The sequence below is a fragment of the Convolutriloba macropyga genome, chromosome 2 (assembly GCF_964194025.1).
Source record: "Convolutriloba macropyga chromosome 2, txConMacr16.3, whole genome shotgun sequence".
Taxonomy (NCBI): domain Eukaryota; kingdom Metazoa; phylum Xenacoelomorpha; order Acoela; family Convolutidae; genus Convolutriloba; species Convolutriloba macropyga.
The window spans coordinates 43,979,461-43,999,038 of NC_134469.1; the positions used below are offsets into that span (position 1 = coordinate 43,979,461).

General features: G+C 34.3%; 1 protein-coding gene and 1 pseudogene across 1 annotated transcript in view; both read left to right on the forward strand.

The window, feature by feature from the left end:
* Nucleotides 1–19,578, forward strand: part of LOC142358690 (V-type proton ATPase subunit H-like) — a 462,227-nt gene that overhangs the window by 70,014 nt on the left and 372,635 nt on the right. The gene's annotated exons all lie outside the window — the stretch shown is intronic.
* LOC142334913 (uncharacterized) lies at nt 6,120–10,490 on the forward strand (annotated as a pseudogene).

Below are 19,578 nucleotides of genomic sequence, written 5' to 3' on the forward strand. Positions count from 1 at the left end.
TCTATCAATTTAGCATTAGACTCTAAAGTATTAAATAAAGCCATACACAAAAACAAATATCGAATGCCTAAAATTGACATGTTAGTAGAGATAATCTCACAAGACCTCACAAACACCCAAAACTATCAACAAGCATATTTTTCCACATTAGACTTCGAATATATCTATAGTCAATTTCAATTACACAAAGATACTGCGAAACACTGTAATTTTAATATTATTTGTGGAGAATCTACAGGCACTTATAGATTTAAAACAGGACTCTACGTTCTCACTGACATACCGGCAGAATTTTATAAAGCAATGGACTATACACTGATAGGCCTACAAAAAATCTATTGTTTCTTAGATGACATAATACTTGTTGGCACAGGTTCTGAAACCGATCATTTAGCATATGTCACAAAATTTCCAAAAAAATTAGATGAAGACAAACTGAAAAAATAATCTCCGAAAATCTCATTTTGCAAAAACGGAAACTGAATGTTTGGGGTACAAATTTACACAAACTGGCATTTCACCACTTGAAAGTAAAACTGCAGCAATTCTAGCAATACCACCACCATCAACACTAAAACGTTTAACATCCTTCCCTGGGTCAGTACATTACATTGGCAAACTCATACCACACCTAGCACAACAATGTCATCCACTTAGACAACTTCTAAAAAATCCACAAAATTCATTTGGACTGAAGAACATAATAAACATTTTATCTTAATAAAGGAGAAAATCGCTGCCAGTACGGAGAATAGTCACTATAATCCGAAATTAGACTTTAGAGTTAAATGTAACGTTTCACGTTCAGGGTTGGGAGCAGCGTTCGAACAAAACACACCTGAAGGTTGGAAACCAATAGCATTTGCGTCGCGATTTCTAAATTCACAAGAAGAACGTTAAAGTGTTAATTAACTAAAATTATTGGGGATAGTTTGGGTCATTGACTATTTTAAATATTATCTGTATGGAAAAAACTTCACTGTCATATCAGATCATCGTGCACTACTATCCATATTAAAAGAACACAGATCAAACAAATCTTACAATAGTCGACTCTCTAGATGGATTACTTCCATACACTTTTACAATTGAACACATGCCGGGAGCAAAAATGGGCCTGTTGAATTACTTACCCAGAAACCCAATCGCAAAAACTAAAAAAGTTTCCACATATGACGAACAATTCGTGATTCAATGAAACATCTACTTCAAAATAAACAAAACACTATAAAAAAACTTAATAGCATGTCGAAGTTTTATTCGCCCTCTTATCATTCAAACCAGTTAATCGCACCGCAAAAGCCTACATCATTAAATGATAATTCGCAATTTAATACTAAACCAGTTGCATCACAATCACTACATTGTAGAAAGTTATTACTATTCGCGGCGCATTTAACATTTTCAAATTCAACAGTTAAACCGTATTTAAATACACCATTCGCATCGCAAATGCCTTCTAAAACTGCAAACTCAGAAACTGTACCAAATAATCATACAGCAAATAATTCACATTCCATTAACAAATTTACTTCAAAAGCACTGCAAAAGTCAGACAATAAAGAATGTGAACAATTTGAACAAGTATACCCAAGAGAGCCCATAATTGGTACTAAATCAAGTAATTAACACAAATATGTCAAATTAAGCGCAAAAGTAAAAATTCCTGAGTATAAATACAGCCCACAGAAACAAAACTCGCTTTTTGACCAAAACTCAGTCAGAATAAATTCCAATCAGAACAGCTCCGTCAACTTAATCACTAAAATGCGACGAACAAAGACAAATAAAGCTACCCCGACGAGGTCTAGTCACCTTCTCAGACACCACACCCTCAACGCCGGCAGCAAATTCTTCTTCCAACACGGAAACAACCCCTTTTGTAGTCTACTCGATGCAACAGAGGACTTGCATTTCATCCATACCCTCAATAAAGTCTTTACTAAAAAACTACCAGCAAAACTTACCGGGAAAGAAGCAATTTTGTAGGAAGTCCTCGACTGTGTGCACAGAGATGACCCGGACAGGTTGGAAGAAATCAGCCCATACATCTTTTTCTACTGGCGGGACCTTAGTGTAAAACATGAGTGCATTCGTCTGGATGAACGAATTGCAATACCGAAGGCAATCAAGGACGCAGTTTTAGAAGATATCCACTCAACGCACCCAGGGAGCTTTGCTGTGCTGTCGCTAGCACAAAATGTTTGGTGGTCATATATTCATCGGGATATACTGGCAAAAGCCAGTGAGTGCAATGCCTGCACGGAAATCGGTAAGAACTTAAAATCGGTGATTCCGCAATGCAAATGAACACCTTTACCAAAATGTATTGAACGAAAAGATGAAATCCAAATAGATTTTTGTGGGCCGATAATTAACGAACAAGGCATAGAGCAGTATTTTATTACAAACGTAGATAGATATTCAAAATACCCTACAGCCGAAATAGTAAATAATGCTTCTGGCACAAATATAATTAAATTTCTAAATAACTACATATATAATCAAGGGTTACCCAGAACTATAATATTAGACCAAACTAGATGTTTTACGGGAAAAAATTTTGAAATAATTTGTACAGAAAATAATACTACAACTATATATGCAACCGCAAATGGCCATATAGCAATAGGACTAGTAGAACATCTCATTCAAACAATTAAAAGACAACTATCATGTATGAAAACACAACTAAATAAAAAATATAACTTAGAACAATCACTACGTGCAATTATACAACGATTAAGAATATCGAAACAATAAACAATAGATACTACACCATTCGAGGCACATTTTGGTAGAAAATGCAAAACACAAATTTCAAACATCACCACTAAATCGAATAATAAAAATCTAAATTATAGCAAAATAATTCAACATTATTTAGATGAAGATACAATTCCTAGCAGATCCTATCCGACAGAAGAGCAGTGGGCTGACACGGCCTTATAATCCGATACTGAAATCGAAAAATTAATTTGTGCAGCAAACAATCGAGCACAAAAAGAGCAAGAAAAAATAATGGATGTTGAATCGCGGCTCATATGGTCGGAAGGGCTAGCACGACAAATTCCGCGTATCGAACGTAGTGTTCAAGTGAAAATTGCGCCCAAAATCCATGAAAGCCAACGTCAGAAAAAAACTTAGATTGTCTGTATGAAGTTCACGCTCCTGGCAGTACAGTTGGGAAGATAAGTCTAACTACAAGCGTCATCAAAGAACCAAATCGACAAGAAGTGCGTTTAAGAAACTCTGGCATTGAGAAATTTGGAACGAAAAATGAGCGAGATACGGAGTTGGGCCAATATATTGAACGTCGACCCAAGGGATATTCGGTTGATATTCCCCTATCGGACACAAAAATTATTGGGGAAGTGTCACCACGGAACACCAATGAGAGGTGGACTACTGACTCTAACCCGAACCTACCTAGAGAGATGATGGTTTTATAAGCTGAAACTCAAGAACAATCTGACTCAGATTAAAACTCAAAAACTATTTGAACTCTTTGTTTTTTTTATTTAATATTCTATTATGTATATAAGTGGTGAATAAGTATTAATTTTCTGATTTTATCTACTAATTTTTCTCCAACAGGGGTAAATGTCATACGGGATGGATATTATCCTCAGAATATCCATCACTGTATTTGGTTCATGTTTTCCATTTGAAGGGTAGGTGCTTTAATTTAGTTAGTTAATTTTAGTTCATCTTGCTTGTAACCCACTTTAATATCTGTTCATACTTTAGACAGGAAATTTTCTGTTCACACTGTAAACAATTTGTTAAGTCTTTCCTGTTTCGTGATTAACTCGTGAAATAAAGTTATTTCCTTTTTAATTTCATTTTTTTAATTTCAATTGTCATTTTCCAATTTGCATCGCTATAATTCAGTTCCAATTCAACTTTAGCAAATCGTATTTCAATTACGCCTGCTCAATTGATATTGAGCCATTCGCACCACGAATAACCGATTCAAAAGTTTAGGATTCAAAGAGCCTAAAGATTATTGGCAAACGCGGCGCAATTGTCCTAGCTTAGGTGTTTGATAAGCATTTGCGACTCGATTGACTTATACAATAGTAATCGAGTGCAACAACGTTGAATGAAACCTTGCACTATGCGAGTTTCACAAATTTACCATAGAATTGAATATTTTGCCAGTCGCAAAATGTGTCCTTAAAAAGTCGCTAAGCTGCTTGATTACTCATTTTGTCCCGGCACCCTAAAATTTGAAAGGATATTGGATGTTGTTCCAAAATGCCAAATAAAAATGGACACTTTTTGACATGACCGAAGTATTGTTGGATAAAATTTGAGATGTTGTTTCATCTATTTGGTAACTCTCAAATGTGGGAATCAATTTGCAGCAGGACACATGAGATTCCAGTCGGATCTGCCCGGGTGGAGGTGTCAACGCCAACAGTCTTAAAAATGTAAGAATCTTGGTTTTTAGCGTCGAACGTGGTGAAAATATAACTTTCACCGAGAAAAAGTGCAAAAGCTAAACTACATCAGCAAAACTGCTAAATGTTTTACAAATACCGCATATCTTACAAAAACTCAATGCGAGAAATTGCATATCTTACAAAAAATGCAATCGAGTGGAATTTTGAAAATATTCCCGCTAAAAATCAAGTTGATCTTCCGAATCCCCCCAAAAAATTTATTAGATGGAGTTTCGAAGCTCATCGGTTATCATGATTCGGTAGATTAGATCAAGCATGCACAAACTCGGCAAAAATAGATCGGCAAAATCGAGATCAATTGGGCCTGATCAGAAATCATTTCGTTTGCATCTTTTTCTCAATTTTAGTAATAGTTTTGACTGACAGGTGTTGGCTCTACCAAGAAGCAGCAATAAATCAGGGTTCTGATCAGATACTTATCAATCGTCTGATTGCTCTGATCACCGTCAAGGGGTTCAGCTGATATTAGTTGCCGGTGCCCTTTACAAGTAAATTTGGATAAATGCAGATCAAATTTTTTCATGTATTTTAAGGGAAAGCTGTCGAAGTTTATCTATTGATTCAGGAACATGTACCAATGACATAGCAAACGAATTTTTTGAATATTTTGATTTTTTTTTACATGGGCAGTACTCGTTGAATTGGCTAAATGAATATATAAGTGCTGAAATATATTGATGGCAAAATGCATACTATTTTTATCAAAGGAACAATTTAAAGCGATATTAAGAGATTTCTTCGTATTTAAAAACATTATCTAGTCAGACTTCTCCAGGCATACTTGCGTCCAATTACAGCCGATTTTGAGTGCAGTTGGGTCTGATTAGAGGTTTTTTCTAGCGCGCTTAAGTACGATCAGAGGCGATTTCAATTGCACTCTAATCTATGCATTTAATCTAATCAGAAGTATTCATTTGAAACTAATCAGTTGCATTTTCGAGCGCACCTGAATCTGATTAGGAACAATTGTGAGCGCACTTATCAGATCAGAGGTGTATTCGAGCGCACATTAGCCTGCTCAGAGGAGGATTTGTGCGCACTATTCTTACCAGGAGTGACTTTTGAGCTCACGATAGTCTGATCAGGGGTAATTCCGAGCGCACAAACGACTTGTCAATCGTCTGGAAACTATCTGGGCCATGTGTTATAATGACATAGAAAAAGAACTGATCAGTGGCAATTCATGTCTGGAGACGGTCTGATTACAGGCCATTTCACGGACTTATTTGGGTCTGATCAGTGGTCACTTTTGTCGGGAAAGGTCTTATCAGAGACTGCTTCGAGCGCAGATTAAGCGAACATGAGGTTTTGAGCGCACATCAAACTGATCAGAGGTTACCTCGATCTGGGATGAAATGATCAGAGATTACGTTTGTCTGGAACGGTCTGATCAGAAGTCATTTCCATCTGGCACCTCAACCTGGGTGTGCTCGAACTCATTTTAATCCAATTAAGCTTCGAATTCAGGATTATCTAATATGCAGCTTGATTAGTCTATCTTCATTGTAGGCCAATTGAATGCCTTGTAACTGAATAGTGACTTTTGGTTATGTTTCCACGTGTAGATACGTGCGTGTATGAGTATATTTGCTAATGACGGTATGTGACGTAAAAAACAGTCAAATAAACAAACAGAATAAACAGCGTACACAAACTCTCAAACTGCTGCAAAAAACAGAGCAATGAATTTTCTATCTTATACCCATATCACAGCATAAGTTATCAAATGGTGGTAAACAGAAATTTGAACAGAATAATTTCATTTTTACACCCTTGAATATTTTTCACCTCCATCTTTAAAATTGATTTCCAGAAATAATAATTGTCATTGAAATATAATACTAATTAAACGTTTTAAAGATGGCCCAGGAAAAATTTATTTCGTGAATGGGATACAAGATACTTATTATGTGGTTTATCATTATCATTGACTAATAAACGATTAGTTTAGAAGTTCTCATTATTCGCTGATAAAGTGCAGTTGAAACAAAACAATATGTCCTTGTTGGGGATGTCGGAACTCTTACTAAAGTGACTTTAATTACTTCTTTATTGCTTATTCCCCCCTTATGGCTCCGACACTTCTCGGACACTAAAATTATATACGAGCAACGTTGGCATTTCTCGTTTATGGTAATAAGTGACATCTTTTCCGTTGTTGCTCTCCCATATTAAATAGCAAATCAATATCTTTCAGTAATATTTACAATTACATAAAAAACACCACAAAAACGATGTTTTGAAATTAATAAATTAATGCGAGAAACACAACTCAATTATATTACAAGCATAAAAACAACACAATTAAATTCTAAGTTTTTTGTTGTTATTAGCTATATACATGGTTCAGTGTCTTCAATTTTTCCAGTACATTTGTCAAAATTTGTCGTCCAAGCTATATACCAAAACTAGTTTTTTTTCGAAGAAAAAAAAAGTTTACAGGTGGAAATTTTCATGTTTTTTTTCCATCAATTTCATCCACTACCCCATACCCTGTGGTTTTTATTCTCGTCTCCATCTATCACCCTAATGAATTTGATTTTTTTTATGGCAGCCTCAAGAAATTTCTTCTCAAGAAAGGCTCCCATTCTGTGATGATTGCCTGGGAAAGGATATATCACAATCAGATGCAAATCTTCAAATGAGTTATTTCTAATACTCCAACTGCGTCTCTGTAATGATTCCACAGCAGTAAAAAAATTTTAGGGATCGTTTTGCGTTGGGCCAAATTGATTCATTTTTAAAATAGGGCTTCTGCTCAATTGCAGCTGATTTTTAAGTTATACTCTAAATCCCTAAGTTCCTCTAGTGTTTCCAATCGTTTCAATTACCAAATCAAAAGAAGCAGAAAAAAGCAGAATACCGAAGTATCTCTCTCTGATATACTCTGATTTTATTTAGTTTCTACAAATTATTACTGTTCACTCTCCATCTGATTGCTTATCTTTTTCTTTATCTCTTTTTTGCGCTAATCATATCGTTGACTGATTTTAGCTCTGTTTTAGTTATTTTGTTTTTCAATTGGCCAAACAGTAGGCGGGCTGCAACGTGACCTGGATAAGGTTTATGGCTATAGCCATTTTCATAGTTCATGATGGTTCGTTGGCCGTAATTGAGGCAACTTTGCATATGAGTGAGATGTTTTTTCTGTAACTTCTCATAGAACTCAATACTGCTCATGAAATTTAATCACGTCATTCATCAAATTAATTCGTTTAGTACATTTGACAGTTCTGTGCCCTGTGTAGATTAAGTTCAATAAGTTACCTAATACAGTTACTGTTTAGCTGATACCTAATTGTGATTTTACTAATTAATGGCTGTGTAGTGTCGATCGTTTGACAATGCTTTGATAATGCCTAATTTGTTGTTTTTTTCAATTTGGCGTTGGGTACATGGAAGATTGGGCATGATAGCTTTTGTTATAATGGACTTGAGTAAAATGCATAGATTGCATTTTGGTAAGTTGTCCTCACGCTGATTGCAACAATTATCGTTTTTTACCCATCAGAGAGCTGTTCTTCTTTTGATACCATTTTAACTATTATTGTTACAAAATATTCATTATTTGATACTAAAGCGTACGATTAAGATAAGTTTTTTGTTAATAAAAAGCTTGCTGACATTTTTTTTCAAGAATTGCCTCCTCTTTTGCAATTGTGGCCGCAAATGACGAGAACTATTTTAGGAGGCACAAAATGGCGTATGCATTCAAACTCCATTGTCACACAGAAGTCTTAACTTCAGAAAAGTTATCACGGAGTAAAAAGTTTTGTAAATAATTTTAAACAAAACAATTTTTTGATTGAGTTTAAAAATGGTTAACCGAAGGTGGTGTTTGAAGAAAAGATGATTTAACAAAAAAAAAACTGTAGCGCTGTTTATTGTCAAATTGACTGGGGTAGAGCAACTGGTTGGGTTGAAGTCTCTCCTTGCTTTCCTGCACAGAACTTAAAAGTATCCAATTTTCCTGCGGGTAGTTTATTTGTATCCAAATTTATGGGCCAGTGTACGTCAAAGTTGTTCGTGATAATATATGAAAAAGGCACACAGAGAGTGCAATGTCTCTAAGTGATAAAATACTGAAAAATGATAATGTTAGGTGATAATTTGGCTAGGTTTATTAAAAAATATTCGAAGTTCCCCTAAAAGTTACCATGAAAAACTGAACTGACAGCCAAAAGAGTTCTCTTACGTCGAACATTTTGATTATCCTTTTGTAAAAGCTTGATTCATTCTATTCCACTATGTTTTATATTTGCTAATGTTGAATTTGCGAAATTCAGTGTTCTTAGGACTTGAGTAACTGCGTTTATTTTTGAAAGGTTATTTCAGCTTTAATCGAGTTAATTTTTGTTACTTCTGAATTACGTTGCAATTTTGCTTTATTTTGACGAGGTTTACATCATTTCAAAGAGTTCCGCGTGGTAAAACGGCAAGTCTTCTGGAGGTCAAAGTAATGGCTCGCAAGACAATTACTCAAGTAAGTACTTTTTAATGGAAAGATGGGTGGAAATATTAGGAAAAAAATGGGGTTCTCCGCGAGAAGAAGTTTTTGTCTGCAACAAAAACTTCAAAAGAATTTTTCCAGTAGAAAATTTGCATCGTAAGCATTTAGATAAAGTAAATTTACAACAGTCGTCTAAGCAAACATTTTAGTAAATGTGCAGAAAAATGAGCACCAATTCAAACTCACATTGCTTGCTTTAAACCTGGCGCAAAATTGCAACCCGCCCTAGTTGAGATTTTTTTAAGACTAAGAAATCGTCGGTATCGTCCTTCTTCACTACCCGAAAAACAACAATATTTCCAATATCGTTGTCTTTGTTTGGTACTTAAAATAAGAATGATTCGGTATCGTCGTTTTTAAACGTAAGACAGATTCGGTGTCGTCCTTTTTAACCGTATGAGAAGCTCGGTATGGTTTTTTTTTAACTTAAGTGAGATTCGGTATCTTTTAGAGAAACACCAGGATTAATTAATTTCCGGGTCTGAAAAGCAGATTAGTTGAGCGGACCGAACAATGAAAAGGATAAGCACTGTGCGTTTTTAAATGCAACCAACCGTCAAAAACTTTGCTTGCAAGCTACAAGAAAGCGCGTCAAAACTCAGTGAATGCGAAATAATCAAAAGATTTCTCATCAATGTACAAAAGTATGTTACATTTTTGAATTCAAAATTGACCAAGAAATTTACACATTCATTTATTTTTGCAAATGAGCTCAAAGAGAATTTTCAATGAGTTTGCGCATTCTCCCAGAAATTTTTTAAGGAGAACGCCTGAAACTCCATCAAAAAAAACGTAACACAAGGATTGCCGACATTATAAAGAGAAAATCAAATTTTCTAATGGAAACATCGACAATTTCTTACGTCTTAAACCGAACATACCGATGATCTCTTACGTTTAAATACCGAGCATACGAATCTTCTAAAACGGAGCATATCGAATCTCTCTTGCGTCCAAAAACGACCGTACCGAATCTTTCTTAAGTTTGAAACCAAAGATACCAAAGATTTCTTAACGTTATTAATCAAAAAATTGCTATTGATGTTTTGATGAAAATCAAGATCAATTAAAAATCTGGAAAGAAAGAAGAAACTATGAAATTAAGACTAAAATTTTTTCGAGGAAGCAGTTGCTGTAATTCCAATTGCAGTCCCACAATTGTGGTCCCACAGCTAAAAATAATGTGTTGCACTAGCTTTGATCAGTGGTCAGTAAAACTCCATAGCTAGGAAAATATTCATTCTATACAATGGAGTGAAACATCATTTCAGGAAATGAAGAAGCTGAAAGAGACCCCACCCGACTATTGCACAGCCGGTCCCGTGGGTGAAGATGAAGATTTGCTCACGTGGCAGGTAGCAATCAAGGGTCCAAAAGACAGTCCCTACGAGGGTGGAACTTTCACATTGTCAATCAGATTTCCTCAAGATTACCCGTTCAGACCACCACAAGTTAGTTATATTAACAGTTATGTCATTATTACAACCTGGCCCAAAATCGAAAATAGTTAAACTTATTTCTCAAACCTAAATGATATCTGATCAGACGACCTCCGAACAAAACAACATGACCTCAACCTGCATGAGTTCAACCTAAATTCTTAATCTTTTTTGAAGCCGAATTATACCTTCGTGTTTATTCGCTCCTACACGAAGTCTTTTAAAGCGACTTTTCGTGTGACACTTGCCCGTACCCGAACTCCAAGTATAAAATCAGTACTGGGAAATTGTAAATACGTCTTGCATGTAATATATTTTACTCGCTTTCTCGCTTGAACTTTGCTTCTTTTAAGCGTATTAACCCAAAAACTAAATTTACAATGGCCGGGGTGGCGCAGAAAGGACAATAAAGGTCTAAGAAATGGGAAATCCTGGGTTCCATCTCCGTACGTAACTTTAATTTGGCACTCGGCCCAAGTCTGACCATTGTAAAATCAGACTGAATGCAAGTCTGACAAGTCAAAAAGGTGACATGAATTCGTCTATCATTCAGTAATGATTAGGAATAGCACTTACACTGGCCCAATACTGAAACACACTTGGAGTACCTGGGTCGAGGGGTCACCGCGGTTCAACGCAAAATTATGTAAGATAAGCGGTTAATATGGAAAATTTTGTACGATAAGCGGTGAATGCGGTGAGATTACATAAATCAGGCAGTGAATGCGGTGGAGAAAAACTCTATCACCTGGTAGATGTGAAATTACATAAAAAAAAATTTGAAAAAAAGTGTCAAAAATATGTGAGATGAACGGTGAATGCGATGAAATTACCAAAATTCACCGCCTAAGATAGTGCTGAAACTACATAAATGTTCTGTTTCTGATGCACTCTGTCAACTTTGGACGTGTATAGCAACGTATATTACCAATGTATAAATCAACGCTTAGAAAAGGCCTCGATTTATTTTTTGTTCAAAGAATTTAAGATACATTATAATAAGACGCACGGAAAATTTACCCACGAGTAATCAAACATCTTTGTGAAATTTTTGTTAAGTGGTGAATTCATGTAATTTAACCACTAGAGCCTGCGGTAAACTTACAAAAACTCATCACGTTTCACCACTAAAATTTGTAATTTCGCCGCTAATCTTGCAAATATTCAACGCGCATATTTTACCGAAAGTAATTTGAATTTGATTTAAATTCCCAACAAAATTTGGTCAGATTAGTGGTGCTGACACACATGAGATGCGAGGTTCGAATCCGCGTAAGGATGATAATTTGTAGTAACAGGTGAAATTTGGTGAATTTTTGTATCTTCAATGCTTACTCTAGCGGTGAAATTCCATAATTTAACCGCATTTCACCGCAAAACTATATACAAAATTTCCGTTGAAAGGAAAAACTTTTCACCGCTTTTATTACATATTCTTCCGATTTTTCCTCGAACCGGGGTACGGGTGACTTTTCGTCCTCAAAGAACGGAAAAAGTGGAAAAGCCTGAGGGTTGGTTTTAAATAAAATCAGAGCTCTTAAAACTCTGCCTCTCTCAAAGTATACAATAGAAAGCAGAAATTAGCCGGACCAAAGACTTAGGACTTTGTCACGAGATCACTTGAGCTTAAACGTTTTAGACAAGTCACGACATTGGGTAATATTATTATTTATTCATAGAAACAAAGGTTAAATATGCATTAAGTTCAACGACAAAGCTTGAAACGTGGCCGAGCGAACTTAGATTCCCCTTACGCGATGTCTGGCTGTTTAAATATGCCCGGGTTGAAGTCTTTCTGATTTCATACAAGTATGAAACGTGATTTCAAACTGTCCATACTTGATTAAACAGTAGTATCCTATAATAAAACAAAAAAAACATGTATGATCCTGGTATGGGTACCAAGAAACCATATATGTTCCTATCACGCTTACCAAGATTAATGAATCTTTTTTCCTTCCAATTGCGTTTGTTTTCAAAGTTATACCGATAAGGCATTACTTATTTCTGTCAATGTTTTTTTTAAGTTATAACTAAGTAACTTTCTGTGAAGCTAGTCTATACATCTGAATACTCAGTTTTAGGAAACACGTAAAACTAAATGCACTTGAAACTAAACTATGCACTTGAAAATTATTGTTCTAGCTCACTCCAAGCGTCAAAACTAGACTGCGCATGCAATATCTTAAATAAAATTGCCGTAGGAATACATTATAAGGAAATTCCGTGACATTCTTCAAAATTTTTTATGTCATATAAAACTCTGTATGGTTTCCAAGAAAAATATTTTAAAAGTACAACCGAAATTGAAGATTATACAAGTTTCGGCCTTCAATTTTTTTATTCTATGTTTTTCAAGACATCTTATATGATCTTTGTAATACTACGAAAAATAAAATCCAAATCAAAAATGCCTTAGTATGATTAATACGATCTAAAAATGATATAATATGAAATCAAAGAAAATTGTTTGATGAGTAGTAAGCTGGGCGCTGCCTACGCAAACAACGCTACAGTCCCAAAATAACGTTCTCAAGTGAATGGACTCTAGTGTGCTCAATTCATTTCAACAAATTATGATTTAAAAACAATGAAAAAACCAAACGGGGCCGATAAGTTAGCGACGCAATTTTAACAGCATCAGATCAGGATTTTTAGCGGATTTCATATAGCGTGAATTGTTTCACGTGAGTTTTTACCGAATAACTCAAAACGTATCATACAAATTGGGATTCTTTTAGCTTCCTGATTTTCCCCAAGGTCCTTTGATAATAAAAATTTGTTCTTGATTCTATTGCCCTCATCAAACAAACCATAATTGATAATAAATTTTAAAGAGACAACCCTGCGCGATTGCTAATAGGAAACATGCTCCACTTTGAGGCCTATCATGAGAGGAAGAGAATAACTATCGTTGTGATTATTATGCAATTTGTAGAGGAAAAAATTTTTTATCATTAGAACTGAGAAAATGTTTGACAGTGTGTGAATTAAACGAAAACAAAAAGTCGTACATGAAAAAAGAATAAATTTGTACGTAATTGGGCTTTCACAAACTTATGTTACCCAGTAAAAAACCCAAGCGATATTACGTTTTACGAAACTTTCTTTTCTCGTTCAAGAAATTATTCCTCTGTCATCTCTTAAAAGGTTCTCACTTGCGTAGTAAATTTTCTGTCAAGCTTCAAAAAATATTAAACATCTCAAAATATGCTTAATAAACAGCGTTTGGGCAGGGACTGGTTAGCGAGAGTAGCCTTCGATTAAGGTTCAGTAGAGCTCTGAGAATAAAAATCGGTTTTAATATGAAGTTTTGATCTAAGATGCATTTATGAAGCAAAATGAAAGAACGGATTAAGTGGAAAAGCCTGAGGGTTGGTTTTAAATAAAATCAGAGCTCTTAAAACTCTGCCTCTCTCAAAGTATACAATAGAAAGCAGAAATTAGCCGGACCAAAGACTTAGGACTTTGTCACGAGATCACTTGAGCTTAAACGTTTTAGACAAGTCACGACATTGGGTAATATTATTATTTATTCATAGAAACAAAGGTTAAATATGCATTAAGTTCAACGACAAAGCTTGAAACGTGGCCGAGCGAACTTAGATTCCCCTTACGCGATGTCTGGCTGTTTAAATATGCCCGGGTTGAAGTCTTTCTGATTTCATACAAGTATGAAACGTGATTTCAAACTGTCCATACTTGATTAAACAGTAGTATCCTATAATAAAACAAAAAAAACATGTATGATCCTGGTATGGGTACCAAGCAACCATATAAGATCCTATCACGCTTACCAAGATTAATGAATCTTTTTTCCTTCCAATTGCGTTTTCAAAGTTATACCGATAAGGCATTACTTATTTCTGTCAATGTTTTTTTTTAAGTTATAACTAAGTAACTTTCTGTGAAGCTAGTCTATACATCTGAATACTCAGTTTTAGGAAACACGCAAAACTAAATTGTCGCATCGAACTTTCTTCGAAACAATTTTCTAAAACTATGCACTTGAAAATTATTGTTCTAGCTCACTCAAAGCGTCAAAACTAGACTGCGCATGCAATATCTTAAATAAAATTGCCGTAGGAATACATTATAAGGAAATTCTGTGACATTCTTCAAAGTTTTTTATGTCATATAAAACTCTGTATGGTTTCCAAGAAAAATATTTTAAAACTACAACCGAAATTGAAGATTATAGAAGTTTCGGCCTTCAATTTTTTTATTCTATGTTTTTCAAGACATCATATATGATCTTTGTAATACTACGAAAAATAAAATCCAAATCAAAAATGCCTTAGTATGATTAATACGATCTAAAAATGATATAATATGAAATCAAAGAAAATTGTGTGATGAGTAGTAAGCTGGGCGCTGCCTACGCAAACAACGCTACAGTCCCAAAATAACGTCCTCAAGTGAATGGACTCTAGTGTGCTCAATTCATTTCAACAAATTATGATTTAAAAACAATGAAAAAACCAAACCGGGCCGATAAGTTTACCAAACCGGGCCGAAAAACCAAACCGGGCCGAAAAACCAAACGCAATTTTAGCAGCATCAGATCAGGATTTTTAGCGGATTTCATATAGCGTGAATTGTTTCACGTGAGTTTTTACCGAATAACTCAAAACGTATCATACAAAATGGGATTCTTTTAGCTTCCTGATTTTCCCCCAAGGTCCTTTGATAATAAAAAATTGTTCTTGATTCTATTGCCCTCACAAACAAACCATAATTGATAATAAATTTTAAAGAGACAACCCAGCGCGATTGCTAATAGGAAACATGCTCCACTTTGAGGTCTATCATGAGAGGAAGAGAATAACTATCGTTGTGATTATTATGCAATTTGTAGAGGAAAAAATCTTTTTATCGTTAGAACTGAGAAAATGTTTGACAGTGTGTGAATTAAACGAAAACAAAAAGTCGTACATTAAAAAGAATAAATTTGTACGTAATTGGGCTTTCACAAACTTATGTTACCCAATAAAAAACCCAAGCGATATTACGTTTTACGAATTTTTTTTTTCTCGTTCCAGAAATTATTCCTCTGTCATCTCTTAAAAGGTTCTCACTTGCGTAGTAAATTTTCTGTCAAGCTTCAAAAAACATTAAACATCTCAAAATATGCTTAATAAACAGCGTTTGGGCAGAGGCTGGTTAGCGAGAGTAGCCTTCGATTAACGTTCAGTAGAGCTCTGAGAATAAAACTCGGTTTTAATATGAAGTTTCGATCTAATTTTCATAAAAAAGAACTGCTTTTTGAGAACTTTTTGAAATGTTTTTCCTCAGGTGTCGTAAAAGAAACTGCATCTTCGTTTGAAGAACAACTCGATTATGTTCAAGTTTTCGAATCCACTTTGGGCATTGTAACCTCATCAGCCCCAAGATTTTTTATTGAACTTCGTTTGCATTCTCTGGTAGGAATCATTTACAGAAGTTTTCGATTTGAAAGAGATGTTTATACGCAATTTCGGTTCAAGTTTCTACCAAACGAGACAAGTTGTAAAACCGACTTCGCATTGGTTATTTTCCTGAAAAAAATTCTTAGGAGTTGGCCGCATTTGATGACGTGTGTTTTTGATAAAATTGAGGTTCATGTCATACAGTAAAATATTAATATTCTAGTCTTCTTCTTTTTATTATGTTCTTCTGTTTTCAAAAAAATTGCTCATTCAACAATAAATAGCTCATTCCTTTTGTTGTTAGTTTTTATTTTGTTATCAGCCCAAGGTTCTTTTTCTTAGCTATAACGGATTGCTTTGAAAAGTATTTTTCCATGATTGTTCTCAAGAGAGTTAACAGTGCTTAAAACTTCACGTCAATTCTCGTGTTCATAGACAATTCGCGGACGAAAAAAGTCACGATTCGTTCAGCGTATATTATTTTGTGTTTTTGTATCATTATGTAGAGTTTAATTTTCCCAGTTTTTTATTGTCAAAATCCAAATTATAATGTAAAAAAGAGAATAAAAGATTTTTTCTGTTGCTTTGAATTGAAGTTGCAAAAAAATCAAGCTTAAAAAATTATGAAAAAGATCAAAATATGTTTAAAAACAGCGTTTGGGCAGAGACTGGATGGCGAGTGTAGCCTTCAATTAAAATTCAGTAAAACTCTGAAAACATAATTTGGTTTTAATATCAATTTTTGATCTAAGATGCATTTATGAAGCAAATTAAAACTTTCTTAAACAAGAGCTGCTTGTTGAGAACTTTTTTTTAAATGTTCTTCCTCATGTGTAGTAAAATAAACTGCAGCTTCGTTTGAAAAATAACTCGATAATTGTTCCAGTTTTCGAAACCACTCTGTTCATCGTAGATCCATCAGCCCCAAGAATCTTTATTGAACTTCTTTTGCATTTGATAGTAGCAATCATTTACAGAAGTTTTCGAATTGAACGAGATGTTTACACGCAATTTCAATTCAGGTTTCTCCCAAACGAGACAACTTGTAAAACCGACTTTACATTGGTTATTTACCTGAAAAAAAATCTCAAGAGTTAGTCGCATTTAATGACGTGTATTTGGATAAATTGATGTTACTGTCATATAGTAAAATTTTAATTTTCTAGTTTTCTTCTTTTTATTATTTTTTTCTGTTTTCAAAACAATTTTGCTCATCAACAATAAATAGCTCATTTTTTTATTGTTAGTTTTTGTTTTGTTATTAACCAAGGTTCTTTTTTTAGCTATAACGGATTGCTTTTATAAGTTTTTGTCCATGATTTTTCTCAAGATAGTTAACAGTGCTTAAAATTTTATATCAGTTTTTGTGTTCATAGACAATTCACGGATGATAAAAACTCACGTTTCGGTCATCGTACTTTATTTTTTGCTTTTGTATCATTTTGTAGAGTTTACTTCTCCCAGTTTTTTATTGTCATAGTCCAAATTAGAATGTAAAAAAGAGAATTAAAGATTTTTTCTGTTGTTTTGAATTGAAGTTGCAAAAAAGTCATATATATCAGCCGTATGTTTTTTCTGCAGAGTATTTAAGTTTTTGATATTTAAATTCTGAAATTTTCCTCTAGATAAATCTTTTTCCCCACACAAAAAACCAACACAAAAAAAACATTATATTACTCCACTTCCAAAAATTGCGCCCTCCTTTGAGTTTCAAATTTTTGAGAGTTTTTCGTTTAACTGAACTTTTGGGCGTGTATACACAAATCAAGTGAATTGATTGATATTTAGCAACTGATTGTTATTTATTTTTTATTGAACTCAACACAAACAACATTATATTACCCTGCTTCAATATACAGCTGGTCATTACCCGGGTCGGGAAAAAATCGGAAAAATATGTAAGTTAACCGGTGAAAAGTTGAATTATTCATCGCAATTTTTTAATATAATTTTGCGGTGAACTGCGGTGAATGCTGTGAATTTATGTAATATCACCGCTAGAGTCAGCAGTGAACTTACAAAAATTATACTGCTTCTGCCACTGCGCCACTTCTCGCTTAAATTTAGCATAATTGTTTTGAATTAAAATCGAACTCACTCTTCTTTTATGTAAAACATATGCGTCGAACTTTTGCAAGATAAGCGGTGAAATTACAAATTTTAGCGGTGCAATATGGTGAATACGGTGAAATTATGTAAGTTCACCGCTAACTCTAGTGGTGAAGCTACATAAATTCAACGCCTAAAAAATGTTTCAAAAAGATGTATGATAATTCGTGGGTAAATTTTCCGTGCGTCTTTCAATAAATGTATCTTAACTTCATTGAACAAAAGAGAATTCGAAGTGTTTTCTAAGCGGTGACTTTGTTATTTCACCTCATTCGTTGCTGTTCCCACACAATTTTAACACGTCTTTTCTAAGCGGTGAATTTATGTAAGTTCACCACTAAGTTAAGCGGTGATTTTATGTAATTTAATCACATTCACCGCTTATCATACATAAATTGGACAATTTTTTTCAAAGCAGGGATTTTATGTATTTTCAGCGCTAAATTCAGCGATTAAATTCAGCGGCGAAATTGCGTTGAATTTTTTCACTGCATTCACTGCCTGATTTATATATTTCATCGCATTCACCGCTTATCTTACAAAATTTTTCGCATTCAGCACTTAGCTTAAATAATTTTGCGTTGAATGGCGGTGACACCTCGACCATGGTATACATTTCTATTCTACTGATTTTTTCGTTTCTGTTGCGATTGTGGCGTCTATCTTCAGAATACTTAAATTGCTTCATCTTTCGAAGGACTGAATTTCACTGCTAATAATTTAATTCAGTAAAAATGCAATTGGTAACAGTTCTAGCTCGCAAATTTTTTCCAATAAGGTTGTAAATTCGTCAGCTTCATTTGACTTGATTTAAAGCAAACAGTTTTTTTGTCCGCGTTTATTGTGGTCTGATAATCATTGAGGAAATTTCCAGTGATACAAATTGCCGATGGTTTTTTTTTTCAAATCCATTTTGTTTTGTATATCATCAAACTTTATATAAATAGCACAAAAGTTGTACAGGAACAATGAAATTTGATTTTCATATTTGAAAAGTGAAATGGAGAATGGTAGGTTACGAACGCAAAAAAAACCAAGCAGAGAACTAGCTGTATAGACAAACAGAATATTTAGAGAATTCAAAGGCATACATTTTTAAGCAAAAATATATGTTTTAAGATGTGCAAAAATGTGCAAAAAAGGAATAAAGTCGGCTGAAACGCTCAGAAAAGTCTCATAACTGTTACTTTTCCAACAAAAATCACATTCTAAAACCATTTTTTACGCTAAGTACTGCCTCTTCATTTCCAGTCTTTTAAAAACTGCCTACATAACGTTCAGAGAACACTAGAAGCGAAAAAATTCACCTGAGCTTTGTTTCGGGGCCTGAGCTTTGTTGTGAGCCAAGCACCCATAATCATAGGTTGATTCATACAGATGTTGATGCCAGTAATTTGATTAACTTTAAATCAGTTATATTTGATTTTGAATTCTAACTTTCCACCAAAACCGCTGATGTACAACTTATTGACATAAAGGACACTTTTTGGACGTTTGGACACCCCTCATTAGTTCTCCCATCTTCCGCAATATTCGTTTTTTTTTCTAAATTTCTAAATTGAAAAAATGTCTATCAGCTATTTTTGAATTATCCAAACCACGGCGTGCATTGTCGCAGAGAGAGATTAAGTCTGATTTTTAAA